Source organism: Leptidea sinapis, chromosome 2 (genome assembly GCF_905404315.1).
Source record: "Leptidea sinapis chromosome 2, ilLepSina1.1, whole genome shotgun sequence".
NCBI lineage: Eukaryota > Metazoa > Arthropoda > Insecta > Lepidoptera > Pieridae > Leptidea > Leptidea sinapis.
In genome coordinates, this window is record NC_066266.1 from 3640231 (window position 1) to 3660168 (window position 19938).

A 19938-nucleotide genomic window follows, 5' to 3' on the forward strand; every position below is an offset into this window, starting at 1 on the left:
AATTTTAATATCGGCAATACAACGTTTGCTTGGTCAGCTAGTTAAAACTTTAAAAAAAAACACCAGTTCTGTAAGTGTGAATAAATAGGTAACATTGTTTTGTATTAAATCGTATTGAAGAGCGCGAATTTATTGAAATGCGTTCATTAAAGCTTACTTGAAACAATTAATTCAACTCAATGAATGTCAATTGAAACTTACCTTAAAGCGGTAATAACTATTGCCTTAATAAATAAAATACACATATTATAGTATTTATAACTACCTTTATGACGACCTGTTTAGCCGAGTGGTGAGCGATCCTATCTACTAAGTTAGAGGTCCCGAGTTCGAATCCCGGTTGGTGCAAGCATTTATATGATGAATATGGATGTTTGTTTCCGAGTCATGGATGTTTAAATGTATTTATGTATGTTTATATGAATTTATGTATGTTTAAGTAAGTATATTGTATTAAATATATCGATGTCTTGTAACCCATAACACAGGCTATATTATATGCTTAACTTGGGGCAAGATAATTTGTGTAAAAAGTGTGTCAATATTATTATTTATAACTACGTAATTATACTAATTGCAATTGTGGGAATATAATGCATCTACTTGTACTCAATGACGTTCTATACACATATAAGTACATATCATTCGCAGTCTGATAGCCGAACGGCAAAAGTCTTCTTCTTGAGGTGCCATCTCCTAGCGGAGGTCGGCTATCATTAGTGCTATTTTTATCTTTGACACAGCAGGTCGGAACAGGGATCCTGGGCTAAGGTTCAACCATGTCCGGAGATTCTTAAGCCACGAAGTACGCCTTCTTCCGGGTGGACGATTTCCCTGGATTTACCCTTGCACGATGAGTTGGTGCAGGTCGTATTCAAAATTACGCATTATGACTAAAGTACTGCAGCTTGCGTTTGCTTGACAGTTTTCAAGATCTCTACCTTTTTGTTCATCATCTTCAAAACTCTGCAAAACGGCAAAAGTATGCAAAATTAATGACAATATAGGGACACTTTTCTCCTTACTCGTATTTTACCGGATCAATTAATCTAAACATAATAAATGTTTTACACTGCTGCTTATTGACCAAGAATATTTTAACAGCTGGAGTAAATGTGGCAATGTATAGATATATAGCAGTCGATGATTATTATGGTGTAATTTGTGGCATGTTCCATATTTCGGCTTTGTTCTATATATATATTATGTACAGAATGTCATTGACTGTATTCAATAACTCTTTTGTTATTATTTATTAATATTTTACATGTTTTTTATTGACTTTCTCTGAATATTTTCTTTTTCATTAATGTTAGTGTCAATTTCTTGATCTCCTTCTTCTTCATCTTCGTGACACTCTTGACAGAGCGGTCGTAGTCATCACGAAGTGACGTGTTTTGAAGCAGATGTGATTCGCCTCACGAGCATTCCCCACTTTTCCCTGCTGACCGACAGCCTGGTACACGCGTTCAATGGACAGAGACATCATTTGAGCCATCCAACCATGCATACTTTTTGGAGTTACCGACCTGGAGTAGTCTATTTTTAGTCCGTGCTGCCATTTGTAATGGGGAGCCATTTGTAATGGGGGGGTAGCCCATACCGGACGAAACACAGCGACAAAGCCGCTATTGCACGCCGGCTTCAAGTGGTAGAGTGGTATTGGGTGGTGGCCTAATTCGGTTGAGTCCGTTAGGACCCTACATGGCACTACCACTCAGAGACCCCACAAGACAAGCCACCCTTAGTCGACTCGAACCGACTTTACCCTAACGAGCGTTACATTCAGCTCATTCTCATTTAGTTACCACAAATTCAAATATTTTTATTCAAAATTGTATGTGACATCACTTATTCAAAGTCAAAAACTACGACCCATTCCAAAAAGGATGCCTCAGACCTGAGAAGAATGAGCGCAACAAACTCAGCGGGCTTTTTTTTCAATAAAAAATATGTTTACAAAAGTAATCTTGTACAATTAAACTTAGGTATTATTCAATAGCCTGAGGGAGGTCACTTCATTCCCAATCTACGGCATCTTTAAGAAAGTTATTTATGTTATAGTAATCATTACCACACAAACGTTTCTTAACAATTATTTTTAATTTCGTAGTACTTTTGTTTGAACATTTTCTGGGATGTTGTTGTAAAAGCATATACATCGCCCCACAAAAGACTTGCTAATTCGGCTTAGCCGAGTAGTAGGCATTATAAGTTTATGTCTGTTCCTGGTGTTAGCATTATGGCTATGACAGTTTCTAGCAAATTCACTTATGTGCCTATGAAGTATGAACATACATTACGTTATCAAGAATATATTAAGAAGCAACAGTCAAGATGTAAAAAACACAAAGAGGCGCGGCTAAAGAAATTATTGTCTTCAAAAAACATAAAAATACTATTACTTTCAACGAGTAAAACATGGCAATTGTATTATTCAAAGTAACGAAAGAACAAAATAATCTTATTCTTTTTAATTATCGTAACAGACAGACAGATTACACGCGTAACGTGCATCCAACGTAACCATTATGCCATTTGATGGATGGCAGTCCATAAATACACCTGTGCACACAGAAAAAAAGATACTCCATTCATAGAACGGAACTGCATTTCATGCTTCGGACAAAGCATAAACTAAAGACTAGTTCCCACGTTTTTTTTGGACTTGTCAATAATTTTATCTGACATTTGATAATTAAATTTAATGTAATTTATATTTCTGTGTATGTACTTTCAAATTTATTAATGTTAATACATGAAATATAATTTATTGAAGCAGCCGTTATTTTGCGAAAATCCATAATTATTATCCAAACATTTCGAGTTGGGAAAAACTCTGGCAAGAGACCGTGCCAGAGTTTGGCGAGTCAATATCTCCTGAGGATGTAGAGGCGAAACACGTATCGAACTGTTTAAAGACGAATAATGGCGGAATGAACACTCAAGAAAACTCAAAATATTTGAATATAAACAAAGTCTCCATAATAAATTAAATTAATTTTCTACTTTTGAGTTCGGAGACAACTGATGAGAACCGGCCAGGTTTATTACTTTAGTGTGCGTGACAAGGTACCTCATACACTCGCGATTTGTATGTCACTTTGTGTTAGCGTCCGTGTATTGCTCAGAATAGTGGTAAATATTATCAGAACCTTAATTTTATTTCGACGTTTTGACAGCTGTCACAGTATATCTAGACGCATAGGTTAAGGATTGGTCTCCGCTGAAACTAAAATACCGGGTTGCGTAGTAAGACTTTGTAGAAATAATACTACAAGAATTAACTAAGACACTAGGAGCACATATCATCAGTAAGTATTTTGTATTTTATTAATTTTAATGAAAAATAAGCCGGAGCGTTTGTTACATAATTTGAGAGATGCCATTAAGTGTCAAGATGCCACGCACACAAGCATCTAATAGTTGCCGTAATAAAAAAGCAATTGTTATTAGGTACTGCGGTATCTAGGGCGTAGCGGAGACCAATCCCTCATCTAAGTTTGAGAGATGCCGTTACACAGATAAATAAACATACTATGTCAAACTAATTTAAGGCGTATAAAGTGTTATTCTACTTTAATATTGATCAAGATAATAAATAATTATTTCATTATGAACTCCTCCGAAACTTAACTTGGCTTGACCAATTCTTATGAAATTTTGAGTGCATATTGGGTAGATCTAATCGGACAACATCTATTTTTCATCCCCCTAAATGTTAAGGGTGGTCCACGCCAATTTTTTTTTTAAATTTGTTGGATTATGAGTCAGCATTAAAAATACATACAACTACAAATTTTCACCCATCTACGATCAACAGTTACTTTTGTATCGCGATTTTAATATCGGCAATACAACGTTTGCTGGGTCAGCTAGTTTACATACATAAAATAAAAAAAAATACCTCGATAAATATTTAAATTTTAAAATTATACCATTCATATAAATCAGTTATTAACCATTATTTTTATTTATGAGCAAAGGTGACGAAACGCGCGATGAATGTTCAGCTGATGGTAAGTGATACGCCCTGTCTATTATAATGGAGTGACGCCCAGGATACTGGATAGAACCCAAAATTATGACCGGCATCGGAATTGCGCTCCTCACTTGGAGACATAAAAACTTTCTTCTAGAAATGTCACTCGTTATAGCGCCCTTCAAACCAAAATAAAACCAAACAATAAAATAGAAAATAAATTTGAATTAAGAAGAGTGTAAAAAATTTAATGAATTATATGAATTAATAATAATGTAAATAAGAAAAAATGAATCTTAATTTTAAAAAAGCGTGTTTCTTATAATTTCATTAATTCTTGCTTATATTGTTGAATTAGAAAATCTATTTGGTTTTCGATAATTTGTTAATATTACACGAATCGGTTAAAGATAATGATTGGAAATTAAAATTAACATCAATTCCAGCCTTATCGACTATATCTTGCTTATCAAATTAGTGAATTGTCATCGGTCCTCGATAAATCTACAAAGTTTGAGTGAAATCGCGCCCAAAGGAGACAGGTTACAAGCAAACATAGGTAGGATTTTTTTTTCTTTATGAAAATAAGGGACGAGACGAGCAGGACGTTCAACTGATGGTCATTGATACGCCTTACCCATTACAATGCAGTACCGCTCAGGATTCTTAAAGAACCGAATAAATCTGACCAACACCACAATTGCGCTCGTCACCTTGAGACATAAGATGTTAAGTCTCATTAACCCAGTAATTTCACTAGCTACGGCGCCCTTCAGTCCGAAACACAGTAATGTTTACACATTATTGCTTCACGGCAGAAATCGATGCCGTTACGGTAGGTACCCATAATCTAGCCGGCTTCCTATGCAAATGAGCCTCCCACTGGTAGGTACAGGTGAAGCTAATAAAAAGCGTGTTAAAAGTGGGTGAGTGTACTTAATTTGTACGCACGCACGAAGTTATTTCTTCTTTGGCATAATAAAACAAAAATACTGCCTGTATCCCTGCAACTTCACGCTAATCCCATACAAAGGCTTTAAGTTGTACTTATGACGATTTTATATTATACTAGCTGACCCAGCAAACGTTGTATTGCCGATATTCAAATCGCGATACAAAAGTAACTGTTGATCGTAGATGGGTGAAAATTTGAAGTTGTATGTATTTTTTAATGCTGACTCATAATCAAATTAAAAAAAAATATTAAAAAAATAGATGTTGTCCGATTCTCAGACCTACCCTATATGCAAATCAAAATAATAAGAATTGGTCAAGCCGTTTCGGAGGAGTTCAAAGTTTAAACCCAGACACGAGAATTTTATATATTAGATATTTAATACATAAGTTGTGTTGTTTTGAATTCTTCGAGCTTAATGAGTTAACTGTTCTATGTTTTTGATCTCCTTGAGCTCAAAACTCTTGGAAAAGTGTAATAAATCACTATTTTTTGGATTTTCAATCGGCAATAACTATTGAATGAATGAACCGATTTTCACGTGGTTATTTGACCCTCATAAAGAATCTTTGAGTTTCAAGTGATCGAACTCGGAAATTCAAAATAATTCGGTTTACTTTCGAGAACGATGACTCACGAACGAATCTAGCGGTCTGAATCGTATTCAAAATCTAAGCTTGGTCAAGCCCTTTCGAATGGCTTCAACCACGATGAAATTGGTCGAGCCGTTCTTAAGTTAAAAGAGGATTATATACTTCCTTACATACATACTTGTGTGTGCACACACACATAAATACATACAGACGTACGGACACCATCGCAGGAATAGTAGTAAGTTTCCTAGGACCTTTAAACGTCGAGATCTGATGAAATCTCGATTTTCGAAAAATGGGCTAAACCCAATAACTTTCCGAATTTTCGAAAACTTTAAATTTTCTTAGCAGGAAGTTAAAAATTATTCCTCGTGCAATTTTACGTTTGTAGAAAACCAATGAAAATATTATTATACCGCATAAATATTTAGTTAAATAAAGTGTAATTAAATATCATTAAATTATTTTTATATAATTAGAAATTACTTAATTATGTTTTTTTATTTTTAAACTTCTATATAAATTGAAATTCATTTCATTCTCGTCCATTGATTTTGGTTCAGTAGACATATGAGTTATAAGAGGCTTGGTAGCTGAAGTATGATACAAATGGTTGTCTAGTTGACCAGCTAACGTCAGGGTGTCAAATTTTCGTGACGATGTGCGCGCGCATCGTAAAAATTCACTCTAATAATTTTCCCCTAGCACGCCAAAAGAAGTGTAACTACTAAAGGCACCGCTGCGGTAACCACCTAGCTTGGTAAATTTTACAGAATATTATTATTTAATTATACATTAGACAAACTTACTCAAAGAAAATGAAAGCTACCCATCATAAATCGTCAGTATATTCATCTGTCTGTATCGAAAATTAAATGTTCAAACCGCGCTCAAAATGTCGTATTCCACAAAAAAAAAGAATCACGACAACATTGACATATTTTTTCTAAGCGAAGACCCATTGCTCGTGGATTTTCGGCCGGTATCAGTTGTCAAATTAGACGCTGTGTGTTCGATATTTAACACTTTGACACTGACAGCTAATCCCCGTACAAATAATTTCTTTTTTTTTCTCTGCGGTCGGATGTCATGGCTGCCGAATAATCCTTTTAAACGTGGGCTCTTAGCTGCATCAAATTTCTTCGACTTGTAAAAACTCGTATTCAGAATCTAATTCAGAAAACGTAAATAGTGTAGGATTATTAAATGGTTAATATATCCAGCCTACATTTAACTACTTTTTACATATTTCTCATTATGAGTTCTGTTAAAATGTAATTTTTATACTAGGTTTGCCTATATGCGTCTATGTATGCATGTATATGTATGCATGTTTGTAACGGAATATAGAATAGTATTATATGTAACAGTTGTATAATGAGGGTGAAAAAACACGAGTGGCGTAGGTTGCGCATCGCAATGAATGACGCCACGAGCGTAATAAGTCACAAGTTTTCGAGTTGCCGCTTAAATAGGCGGGAAATGTATTGTAAGTAATTATCTCTGGTGAGTAATCATTTTTCCTTCAAGGAATGGCAAAGGTACACCCATACAGCCAACGCGGGAAAATGGAATAATTACAAAATATACCTAGCAGCATCTTGACAAATTATATTAACATGTTTTTTCTTAAGTGGACATTTAATTAATATAATATGAAAATATTATGTATTTAATATGAAAGTGCTACATATTACGCAATATTTCTATGAACCTACCACACCTAACCCAGATTTAGTTGTCTGTGGCATCAAACAACTGTGCTGTTTTGGCGACATTTAATGAACGTAGTGTTTAAATTCTCTTTGACATTTAAACAATGCTTCTTTAAGCCATAGAGTATAGAATTTTTCAAAGAGTCAATAAAGTATGTACATAAATTAGTTATCGTGGCTGTATAAATGACAGATAAAAGTAGAGAAGTAGAAAAATGTGATTTTCATCCATTACAAGACGTCTGATTATCTGATAATTTGGAATTATATGATAACAAGTATCAAGGACCGATGACAAAACAATTTATATTCGTTTCTTTAGCCTTTTAAAAATCGAGATAATTAAAGAAAAGAATACGATTTATAAATGAATTGAGACTTTTTAATTACTTACTACTAATTACTTAACTTACATATTACTTTTTAATTCGAGTTTTTTGATACATACTTTATTATACTTTAGATAATCTATACGTCCTAGATAAATCCTCTTTGGAGGAGGGCTATTATCCTCTATCCCCGCGTACACTAAGGACAGCTCATGAACTCCAGTGAGGGAGCGAGGTGTGTGCGTCGAAGCATATTCCCAGGATTCCATCATATCCGGGGAGACGGGTCAAAAACCCGTCCTGACCGCTAAGCACAACAATCTCAATATGGTGGTAGAATTAGATCGGGTCTACCACCACCACCGCTTTACTGTGTAGAAACGGACTCCCACATAAACTACCACCCATGTTCGGCTGCCAAAGCCCCCGCCCGGTTTCACTGTAAAAGCCTTTAGGGCTATCAGCACAGAGGGTTTATAGTCAGGGAGGTTTATAGCGTTTACACCCGAGCCCGACATATGGGCCCCATTTCGGGGTGTTCAATACGTAAATGTATTTTCCTCTTCTCGAATAAAAAAAGACAATGCATGTCAACAGGCCAGGTTTATTACTTTAGTGTGCATGGCAATCTATGTCTTACACTCGCGATACGAATGTTACTTTAGTGTACGTGCGTTGCTGAAAATAGAGGTTAACAATTCACCGCTTTTTATTTCGTAGTGTTGAAGCTGTTACAGCATATCTAGACGTCTAAATTGCCTAAGACTTACGCTTTTGAAAAAAAAAACTTATCTAATTTTGATCTCTCAGTCAGGTTTTTGATATTAAAACTTCTTTTGGTAGCACATTTTATTTTGAAGGAATTGAATGAGACTGATATGTCACGCTTAGATAAGTAACGTTCGATCAGGTTATTACCCCGACTGATTGGCACACTTTCCAGCTATAGGAGCGTGATAACTCACAGCAAAATTTACCGAAGTGGGTACACAATTATAATAATAAATATTTAAAATGATATTACTTTATGAATATAGAATCAAGAATCATAGAATTAATCACACTCTGATTTTTGATCATTTATGTCAATTTAAGCCAAAAAATGATTAAAATAAAATATATTATCGATAGAAAAAAAAACAGACAAAGTAGACCTTTGTGTAATGTTCTAGAACATTACACGTTAGTAGTAGAAGTTTATTTGACTGGTTTGTTAGTTTTGTAGAAACTGCAAAGAATTTACAGCGCAATATTGTGCCAGACATCGTTTTTTATCAATTTTTTTCTAAATGAATTCATAAAAACGTTCTATGTACAGTCCTTAGTACACAATCAGATCTTTTTAGTAATATTTTAATTTATTATGAAGAGTCGTAAACTTGTACCTGCCACTTTCCACTTCTATCTAACTTTCAGTGCGAAAAGGCAATGGCAAGTATGCCATACAGCCTCTTTACATTATAATGTAAATGACGTTGTCTAGTTTGTAACCATTTCTGGATGAATAATTGTGGAATAGACACTGATTGGTATCGACGAATTCGCACGTCTACCCGTATCAAACTCCTTCTAAGTTCAAAAGCTATTGTGAAATAAAAGCAAATCATTGATCGACGATAAATATAACCTATTTTAATTCACACACGGAATCAGGTGGCGCGGCACTTGCAGTGACACTGACATTTGAATCGATCAAAATCACACCCATTGAATTTGTCAAATAGAATTCGAATTTCGAAAATATTTGGTTTTTTATTTCATTTTTATGAGTCATTGTGATTCGGTGTGGCCACGTCGAAAATGCGTTTCTCGTGTAATCCTCAGGGGATATGGATTATTAAATTTTTTCTTCTATCAATTATTTTTTGATGTGGGATATGCGTTGGAGGTATTTTGTACGCCTTATTTAGTTTTTGTCAACCTTACCATTCAGGTATGACAATTTATTTTCAATTTAGTTGACATTCAAGTCTTGTACTCTGTTCTCATTAAAGTCTCAAGCTAATTACTTTTTATTTTATCAAAAACAGAGAAAAATGGCTTCTTTTATAAATCCAGTATAAAAGTACTGGATTTTATCATCGGCCATGTCTCTGCCATACCTAATACATGTTGTTTCACATTGTTAAAAATACAACAATTAAATTATTCATGTATTTATGTTATTTGCTGTGGCTTTCTGAACTTCTTCTCTGAGTGTAAACTTTCGCTGTGCCAAAACTTATCTAGAAAGGGATCAAAAGCTGTCGCATGACTTACATGAATATTATTAGTATAGAGTTTGATATAAAAAGGTGTGTGTATGCACTTTAAGTACATATTATGTGCGCACGCAAGAAGGTAGGTTCATTCATGTTTAGCGTAAGTTAAAAAATCCTAATAAATATTCTATTTTACATTAGTAGAAAAAACAGTATTGTAATAAGGAGGTATTATTAAATACAACCAATGAAGATATTGTTACACCGCATAATTTAGTTGATGTTTTCTTAAAAACAATTATTCTATTTTCTTATACATTTAGAAATAAATAAATTAAAATTATTTTACAATTTATATATATTGAAATTTATTTAATTCTCGTCCATTTGTTGTGGTTCAGTAGACATATGCTTTACAAGAAACTTATGGAAGCTGAAGTAGGATACATATTATGGTCTAGTTGACAAACTAACGGCGGGATGTCGAATTTGAGTGTCAGTGTGCGCGAGCATCGTAAAAATTCACTGTGATAATTTATTAGTTAGGAGATGGGTGAGCTTGTATCTAAATTGTATCTAAATACGAGTACAAAGGATTATTCTTATTACTAATGTTTCTTGTTGCTAAGTACCACTAAATTACATGTAAGTTTTCTCTTAAAGAGAAGGCCATTGTGCAATGGCTATGCTACCGGGACATATATCGCGCCAAAAGAATTCGTATAACTTCAAAATCAATGTTTGTTTGAATCTGTCGAATGTTATTAAGTCTCGTTAGCCAGTTATTCACTGCTAACGTGACTTAATAACACACCGAAAAACAGTAATGCTTGCACATTTCTGATACACGATAAATAAACTACCTACGACCAGGCTCGATAAGCAGACAAGTTAAAATACCAACATGACAGTTATCTTGAAGTTGACAGAACTTCGTCATGAACCCCTATGAAGTCTATTAATTATGTCTACAAACAAACCCAGTTCACCGCGAAAAGCCTGCAATAATTAAATAAGCAGTCCTATCAACTCGCTACACTTACAAGAAACCGTATAAATACAGAAAACGCAGAGTCACGCACAAAAACAGTGTAACTTATGCTTCTAAATTCCATTGTAGATCAATAGTTGGACAAGATGTCCACAGACAATGCGATTCTTAAAAATAAACAACCATGAGCTTCCATTTTTAAATCGTTGGTTTGAATTTAAAAAAAAGTTCATCATAGACAACGAGGCGCTTTTTGAATTTGGAATGCTATGGATGTCACACGCACAATTATTTATTAATTGTAATTGATTTACTCGGACTTTGAAATGTGTTTTACTGTATTTATTATGTACTATTTGCTTGTTTGGATGAGAAATTTATATATTATGTGCATAAAGTACCTTTAAGAATGTACATAATATAGGTTTTATTTTATTTCAATCGTAGATAGGTACCTACCATTTTTTTTTAACATTGTACATTGTCATGTATTGTTGAAGTACGAATAGCCGTAGTGCGGGTAAACTAATTTATCAATGTGTTATGAGTCCACCACAGCTACAAACTAAGGTATGGTATAAAAGTAATCTCATTAGCGGGCAGGCAACGTAGCTATCGCTTTAAATGTGTTTACTAAGTGGAACTTCTTTACTGTAGGTGTATCAAATATCATTTTATCACATCAACACTGACAGAACGTTTTCTGAAATAAAAATACTTGATTATTGCGATTTATTATGGAAAAGGAAGGCAAAGTGATGATAAAAGACCACCGGAGCTTATACCCAACACTAGAGGAATCAAAACAGCGTTGCCGACCTTAACAAACCGAAAACACATTACGGGCGGGCGAAGATCGAACCGGGAGCTCCGTGGTGAGAGTCAACCTTCGATCATTTATACGTCTATATTAGCTATGACAACTGTGAAAATGTCGAATTAAATGAATTTAGGACTAACCTCTATTTGAGCAATTCACGCACACTAACAGTGTCATACAAATCGCGAGTGTAAGAAGTGGCCTGTCACGCACACTAAACTAATATTCCTGGCCTGCCTTTATCGGTTTTCTAACAGCAAGAGACTCTCTCTAAGCTTCAACCAATTGCGTCACCGACGCTATGATTTTATAAAATCTCTTCAAAATATTTATCCCATCCATAATATAATGATGTCACTAATTGAATTTACAGGGGTGTTAAAAATGCTAAAGTAAAAAATCACAGGATTGGTCATTTTCTTAATCGCCCCAAGGGCCCGAAGAGATATCATTTTAAAATAAAAAAAGATAAAATTCAATAGAAAATTAACATGTTAATAATTATAAAATATATTCATCAAATAAAGCTCACACAGACAGCCCTTAACATAAAGCTATGGCGGTCACAAAAGCGCGCGTAAAATATTTTGATGTTTGACAACTGTCAAACTTTGACGTCCAGATCAATAGTTAGATACAGACTATGTATTTATGTAACGGCTCAACTACTCCTTGTCGTATACAAAAATATTTCAAGATGAGATCTTTATCAGTTTTTATGATCGTATGCCTATTTGTTTTCTTAAAATGTGAGTAGTTTGCTACCGGATACTACTTACATGACGTCATTACTATTGCACAACTTTCTAGTGAGCAGAACTTGCATGTAGGTAATCTAGAATTACATTTTTTATTATAATTTTATGTAACCCGATGTTTCGTGACTTTTGCAGAGCACGTTTTCAGGTTACTGCTGTTTATGCTACTACGCAAAAACCTAATGTAAAATAGTATCAATTACACGTGTCTTAACCTTTTTAGAAATATTTTATTTTAACTTTTAAGACTAATTAAAAAGTCCAATTTCGAATTATCTTTAAAAAAAATTAACTAAATACCATATACTTAGAATATACTCGCTTATAGACTAACACCCCAAGAATGAGTGACCAGTTTTAATGAGTTAGTGGTTTGATATTCAAAACACTAAGTAGCTAGTATCAAACATGGCTGACTGTTTATGACTTGTCAATTAAAGTCGGTTACAGGAACAATAGATTCCCTTTTCTATCTTGCTGTATACGTTCTTCTTCCTGAGGTGCCATCTCCTACCGGAGGTCGGCTATCATCAGTGCTATTTTTATTTTTGACACAGCAGCTCGGAACACGGATCCAGTGCTAAGGTTCAACCATGTCTGGAGAATATTAAGCCACGAAGTACGCCTTCTTCCGGGAGAACGCTTTCTCTGGATTTTCCCTTGCATGATCAGTTGGAGCAGGTTGTATTTATCATTACGCATTATGTGACCAAAGTACACATATGTACATGATTTCACACTGTACAAAAGAACCGAAAACACAAAGCAAAGTGCCAACCAAATTTATTGCCGCCGACGACGTCCGAAAGTAGAGATATTATCATTCCATAGATAGCATTGATTATTCGTAAATAAGTACCCACTTCATAGTTAAAATACTTTATAGCATAGTTTTTTTTTTTCTTTAAAAGCGATACGAGAACGTGGGCGAGTTACAAACAGAATTGTGCGATATCATATCGAGTATTCACCATAAAATTATAAGAAAATCAAAAGGCAGCGGACTCATTAAAAGATTGGCGATTTGCGTAAGACAGGACGGATCATATTTTGGGTTAAGGTCCATGATTCCACACCGTACAAAAGAACCGAAAACACATAGCAACATGCCAACCGCATATGTATCCGTTAGAGATATTCATCTCACTTGTACGCTATGTGCTATTTACCCTAGATTTACAATATAGTATATCACTTCATCATGTCTTCGAATTCGAGCGCTCTGAAGTTGAGAATTGCCTCTGTGATCATCGAAAGTATACGTTAGTTATTCTTTTTTTATTTGTGATACAAAGTGACGAGACAGCAAGATGTTAAATTATAGCATCTAAGTGGTACGCCCTACCCATAAATATGCAGTGCGGCTTAGTTTTCATGAAAATCACATAATTCTAAGCAGCGATTATAATATAAATAAATATAAAAATAGCCCTTATTTTTCGACTACAACTTTTCTTCTTTTCTCCTTTGCAGAGGATGCCGGCTAGATTATCGGTACCACAACGGTGCCTATCTCTGCCGTGAAGCAGTAATGTATAAGCATTATTGTGTTTCGGTCTGAAGGGCGCCGTAGCTAGTGAAATTACTGGGAAAATGAGACTTAACATCTTATGTCTCAAGGTGACGAGCGCAATTGTAGGGCGGCTCAGACGTGTTTTTTTCAATAATCCTGAGCGGTACTGCATTGTAATTGGCATATGCAGAGCGTATGAATTACCATCAACTCAACGTCCTAATCGTCTTGTCCCTTATTTTCATTAAAAAAATACATAAGATATTTTAATAAATAATTAAATAGGTAATTACAATAGTTCATGGTACGTTTTATTAAAATGCAGTTGTCGCTTCTCTAGCGTAAGCCAGTCCTAAATCTTTCCAAAAATCTCTTTTCCGTGCAAATAAATGTGAAAATGAAAATGAAATGAAATGAAATGAAAAATGTTCTTAAAGATATCTCTCTATCTTATGTGGTCTCCCTTTTTGAAGTGAAAATTTCTTGAGCGGCGTTGAGCACTTTTCTTGGAATGAGTATAAAATGTTAAACTCGCGTCAGGACACGTGACCTGATCGAAAATTCGTAAGACAGTCGTTGAAATTATGGTTAGACTAACTAAAGATAAACTTTTTAATGTAAAATAAAATGGCAATTTTGTGTACGATATCGCAATAAATGAATATAGTATTTAACCACATAAATACTGGTACTTTTATACTGGTAAATCAAAGCAATTCGATTGAGATTAATCTCTAACCATTTCAAAATATTCCACGTTAATGTTCAAGTTTTCAGTTGTGCCGGCACTCCCGGAGTGCAGCCCGATATTTTTTTTGTCTCGTGGTACCTACTCTGTTAAATGCTTCGTCCATCTATTATTTTCCATTCTACAAACGTGGCCTGCCCAGTGCCATTTAAGGAGCCTTATTCTTTTCTGTACATCTACGATTTAGTTTTTTTTTATTTTCATTAAATACTAATTATATTGGATAACCTGATACCAAGATCAGATACTTCTTCCCATTTTTCAATGCATACAGATTTTTTCTGAACTGCTGATTTTTCATTATTACTTATTATTTTTTATGATTATAATATCATTCATGTGAATAAATACCAATCTAAAAATAAAGTGATCTGAATCCCATTTGTCATGGGCGTCTGCAATGACTTTCTTAATGATACCACAGATTGGGAATGGAGCGACCACTTTCAAGCTATTAAATAATAAGTTTAATTGTACGATATTACTTTGTAACCATATTTTTTATGAAAAAAGAAGCCCGCTGAGTTTGTTGCGTCCGTTTTTCTCAGGTCTGACTTTTTGGATTGGTTGGTAATTTAAGAATTTCAATAAGTGATATCACATATCCCATTTTAAAGAAAAATATTTGAATTCTGCTTGGAGTTTCCCTGCGAAATCAAATCAGAAATGAGGAGATCCGTAGGAGAACCAATGTCACCGACACAGCCCAGTTGATTGCAAAACTGAAGCGGGAGTGGGCGGATATACATCCATATAGTTCGACTGACAGATGGTCGTTGGGGCAGTAAAGTCCTCGAATGACGACCTCGTACCGGAAGTCGTAGTGTTGGTAGGCCCCCCACAAGATAGACCGGAGATCTTTGGAGGGAACCTTTGTGCAGCAGCGGACGTCTTCCGGCTGATGACGATGATGAAGTGACACTATCAATATACAGGGCGTCCCAAACTTATGGGACATGAAGGGAAAGTACCTTAAATATCGTATAGAGGGTATTTTACTGAAAGAAGACTTTGTACTATTATTATAAGTTAGTAATTCTGCATTCAAAGATTTTGTAAAAATTACTTGCCTCGTCTCGGACTCGAACGGACATAAATGTAAAAAAAACACCTAAATCTAAAGAATAGCTAAAAACTAATAACTCTTCTTAAGTAACATAGTATTTTAAAAGAAAGGAGCAACGTAAAAGGTTTGAGTCAAATTTCAAGAAAGTTATTTATTGCCGACGACGACGTCCGAAAAGTAGAGATATTATCATTCCATAGATAGCATTGATTATTCGTAAATAAGTACCCACTTCATAATTAAAATACTTTGTAGCATATTTTTTTTACTTTAGAAGCAGTACGAGAACGTGGGCGCGTTACAAACAGAATTGTGCCATATCATATCGAGTATTCACCATAAAATTATAAGAAAATCAAAAGGCAGTGGACTCATTAAAAGATTGGCGATTTGCGTAAGACAGGAGGGATCATATTTTGAGCATTTAATTAATTAATTTACAAAAAATACCCACTTAATTGATTACTTTCTCATATCTACATATCATAAAAGTAAGTAAAGTGTAAATTTTTTTTTCTACATTTAAGTCGGTTCGATTCCCAGACGAGGCAAGTAATTTTTAGAAAATCTTTGAATGCAGAATTACTAACTTTTTAGAAATAACATAAAGTCTTCTTTCAGTAAAATACCCTATCTACGATATTTAAGGTACTTTCCCTTCATGTCCCATAACTTTGGAACACTCTGTATAACAACAGGTTACTATGGTAACCAGGACCTCAGAGTTGCGTTTGCAGAGTTCTATTGCTGCGGCTTGCAGTATCGATAAAGCTGTAACATTAACTTGTATTTATAACATACGACTTTTGGACCTTCAAGAAAAGAGCATGCTCCCTGAACTTAATCATATATCATAATCTCTTGACACCTGTTGTTGCGGATGTCTATGGGCGGTTGCCTCACCACTCCCCATCGTGTGAGATACGACTTCGGGACCTTCAAGAAAAGAGCATACTCCCATGTCTTGACCCCTGTGAGATACGAATTAGCGACCTTCAAGAAAAGAGCATACTACTCCCCATCTCTTAGACCTCCCATGATTATTTTGTAGCAATTACCATGACAGCACAATATTGTATATTTAATTTTTAAATAATTTTATTTTTTATACATGTGTCTATCTTATATTTTGAAAAAAAAATCCATTATAATAATGTCCCAGCCACTGTTCAGGCATAAATGTTTTATTGAATTGGTGCTTACCGTTTTATGTAAACTAAATAAAATTAAAAATAGCGCAAAGAAAAGAATGCTGGAATAATTTCTTGCGCCACTTGTTCTCTCTTAGAGAGCCATACTCCCATAGTCTGGGACTCGATTATGATTAATTAGAGACCGGATTATTTAGTACCTTTTCAGCTTTCGATCTCGCTCATCGATCAATGCTTTTCATAGTACCTACGCCCAAACATTGCACTAAAATTTAAATTCTGCCCAGTAACCTCAGTAGACGTAGAACGCTCCTTTTCCGCTTTCAAAAATTTACTAAGCGATCGTAGACACAATTTGTCTACAGAACATTTAGTTATGTTTTATTGAATTTGTATTTACCGTTTTATGTAATGTAAATAAAATTAAAAAAAAGCGCAAAGAAACGAATGCTGGAAACATTTCTTGCGCCACTTCTTCTCTCTTAGAGAGCCATTTGTTTCCGAAGCGGTAGTAGCGTTAAAAATAACATCAAAAATAATTCTAAAGGAATAAATTTTGAGAAAATAAATGCCTTCTATGTCTTTATCTATGTGTAACCAAAAATATGTAATATTTCACCTAAAAGTCGTATCTGCACTAAATTAGAGCTCCTGGAACTTTTCAGATGAAAATTTACATAAATTTAAGTTTTTTGTAAGTGTTTTTACGAAATATTTTGTATGATAGCTGTAAGGTTTCTCTAATTATTTTGTTAGTAAATATTTTCATATTGTATAATTCGTTAAATTATTTTATGAAAGTTCGCCTTGATAAGCTTTGCCATAATGTTGACTGTAGTGAATTTTTTTTATAAATACATAATTTGAAATTTCAGCATATAACTTTTAAAGTAAACATTTACAGGTAATAAAACTTCCTTTTTATTTAGTTAATGAAGTGATCTTTGATAAAAACACAAGCCTAATTGCATTTATACTAAGTTACGCCTCTACTAAACCACTGAACTTCATCTATTTTTAGAATGCGTGCGCGGGCGGTTCGTTTTAGACTGAATGTTTTATGGCTCTTCTTGTAAAATAAATGTATGCGGAGATGATTTTTTCTATTGAATTATTGTTAATTATTGTTTTGACATATAAAATATACAATTACTACCTTAAAAAGTGTTTTAATTTATTATATCTTTAGGTATAAATACAAAAAACCGCTGAAACCGTCTAACTACCATACTTTATGTGAAGATTGTAAAAATTCTGCAATCTCTATAGTTTATATTATTCAACAAAGAGCTAGCTCGTTTCAATTCATAAGCGTCGACATAAGCTTTATAAACAGAACCTAAACACTTGAAGAGCAATAAACTATAATGCAACGATAAGAAACCTGGAATGTGTGGCGGTCCTCCATAGTGGAAGGAAGGAACTTTCTTCCATGTACAACCAAGCTGTGCAATGAGCTTCCTTGTGCGGTGTTTCTAGAACGATACGATATGGGTACCTTCAAAAAAAGCGCGTATACCTTCCTTAAAGGCCGGCAACGCTTCGGTGATTCCTCTGGGTTCCAAGAGAATTTGGGCGACGGTGATCACCTGAGTGACCCGTACGGCGTACGTTTGTTTGACTTTCTCTTGCATAAAAAAATCAACATATTTTGAGGTACAGAACGCAATAGTCTTTATTATGATACAACGTATAATTACTGTATACTATAGCTATAGAAAGTAAAGCCTTATGTGGCTTCGCGACACCGACGAACGCGGCTTCGTCTACTATCGATCGCGGACGTCGCAATTTTGTCTATTTCAAGCCTAATTCAATTAGCTGCCACTGTTTGCTGAACTTTAAATGCTCTGCATTTAGGAGCACGTACTAAATTGCAATTCCGATTATGACTTGAATAATAAAGATAGAAGTAATACGATACCTAGAATAGATATGAAAATAAAGCCTGTTTATTTTTCCTTTCTCAGTAGATTAAATATTTAATTAATGCTAGTATGTGAGTTAGTTTAAAGGCTTATAAACTGATTATTGTTAGTATTATAGTTTGTAAAGCGGCTTAAGTACAGTTCAGTACAGTCCTGGTTCAGTTCTACCAATGTATTCTATTGTGATTGCCACTGTTAACTATAGCTCACTGCTAAGATTGATTCTTTTCATGAATCTTATAATATCTTTTGCAGTGAGCTGACGTATCTCAAGTCGTTGAAAAATTGGTCTTCCCAAAGAGATGATACGTTGACGCATTTAAGGACCAAATTCAGAGAAGATTTTATCAACTACAGAATTTATTCGCTCTGCAATCTCTGAGGCCTAAGATTGTGAGGTGTATTTTTGATATGCAGTGCCCCGTTAGTATCCTGGTTAGAATTTGTAAGTTTTCCCGACTAATTCCTAGTGCCGTATGCCAACCCATGCGCAGCTTCCTACTATTATACGTAAATATATATCCCTACTCTGTGCCCTCCTCCTCCTCGCGTCGTATTCCTCATTGCTGAGGGTCGTGATTTCTCTGAGGATTCAACTTTTTGACAATAGTTCGCCACCTCTGTCTGTCTTTGACTACGTGCAGTGCGTCATGAAGTCCGGTATCCAGAGATGTGCGGATTTGGTCAGACCATCTTAAAGGGCTGCGACCTCTGGGGCATCGTCCATCTACCTTCGTAGTAACCATCACTTGTTCGAGGTTGGGGCCCTCTTTTCTGGCAATATGTCCAAAGAACCCTAAGATTCTACGGAGGCAGATGGATGAAAGTCTGTTTTTTACACCCAGATTGTTAAGGATGAATTGGTTGGCTGTTCAAGGGTTTTGAAGCATCTTCCTTCAGCACCACATCTCAAAGGCATCAATCCAATCTCTGTCAGCCTACTTTAGTGTCCATGTCCCAACCCCATAGCTGAAGATGGAAAAAATGAGACTGTTGACTAGCCTCACACTCTGTGTAAGGGCTTGCATATCATATAGGCAATTAGGCAGTGCCTAACTCGTTACACCTCAATAAATATAGCACTAGTGTGAAAGTTAAATTACTACCTACATTGACATTTACTTAGTATGAAACTCAGAAAAGCTAATCTTACAGCTTGTCCTGTTTGTGTGGGTACGTATCTTATTC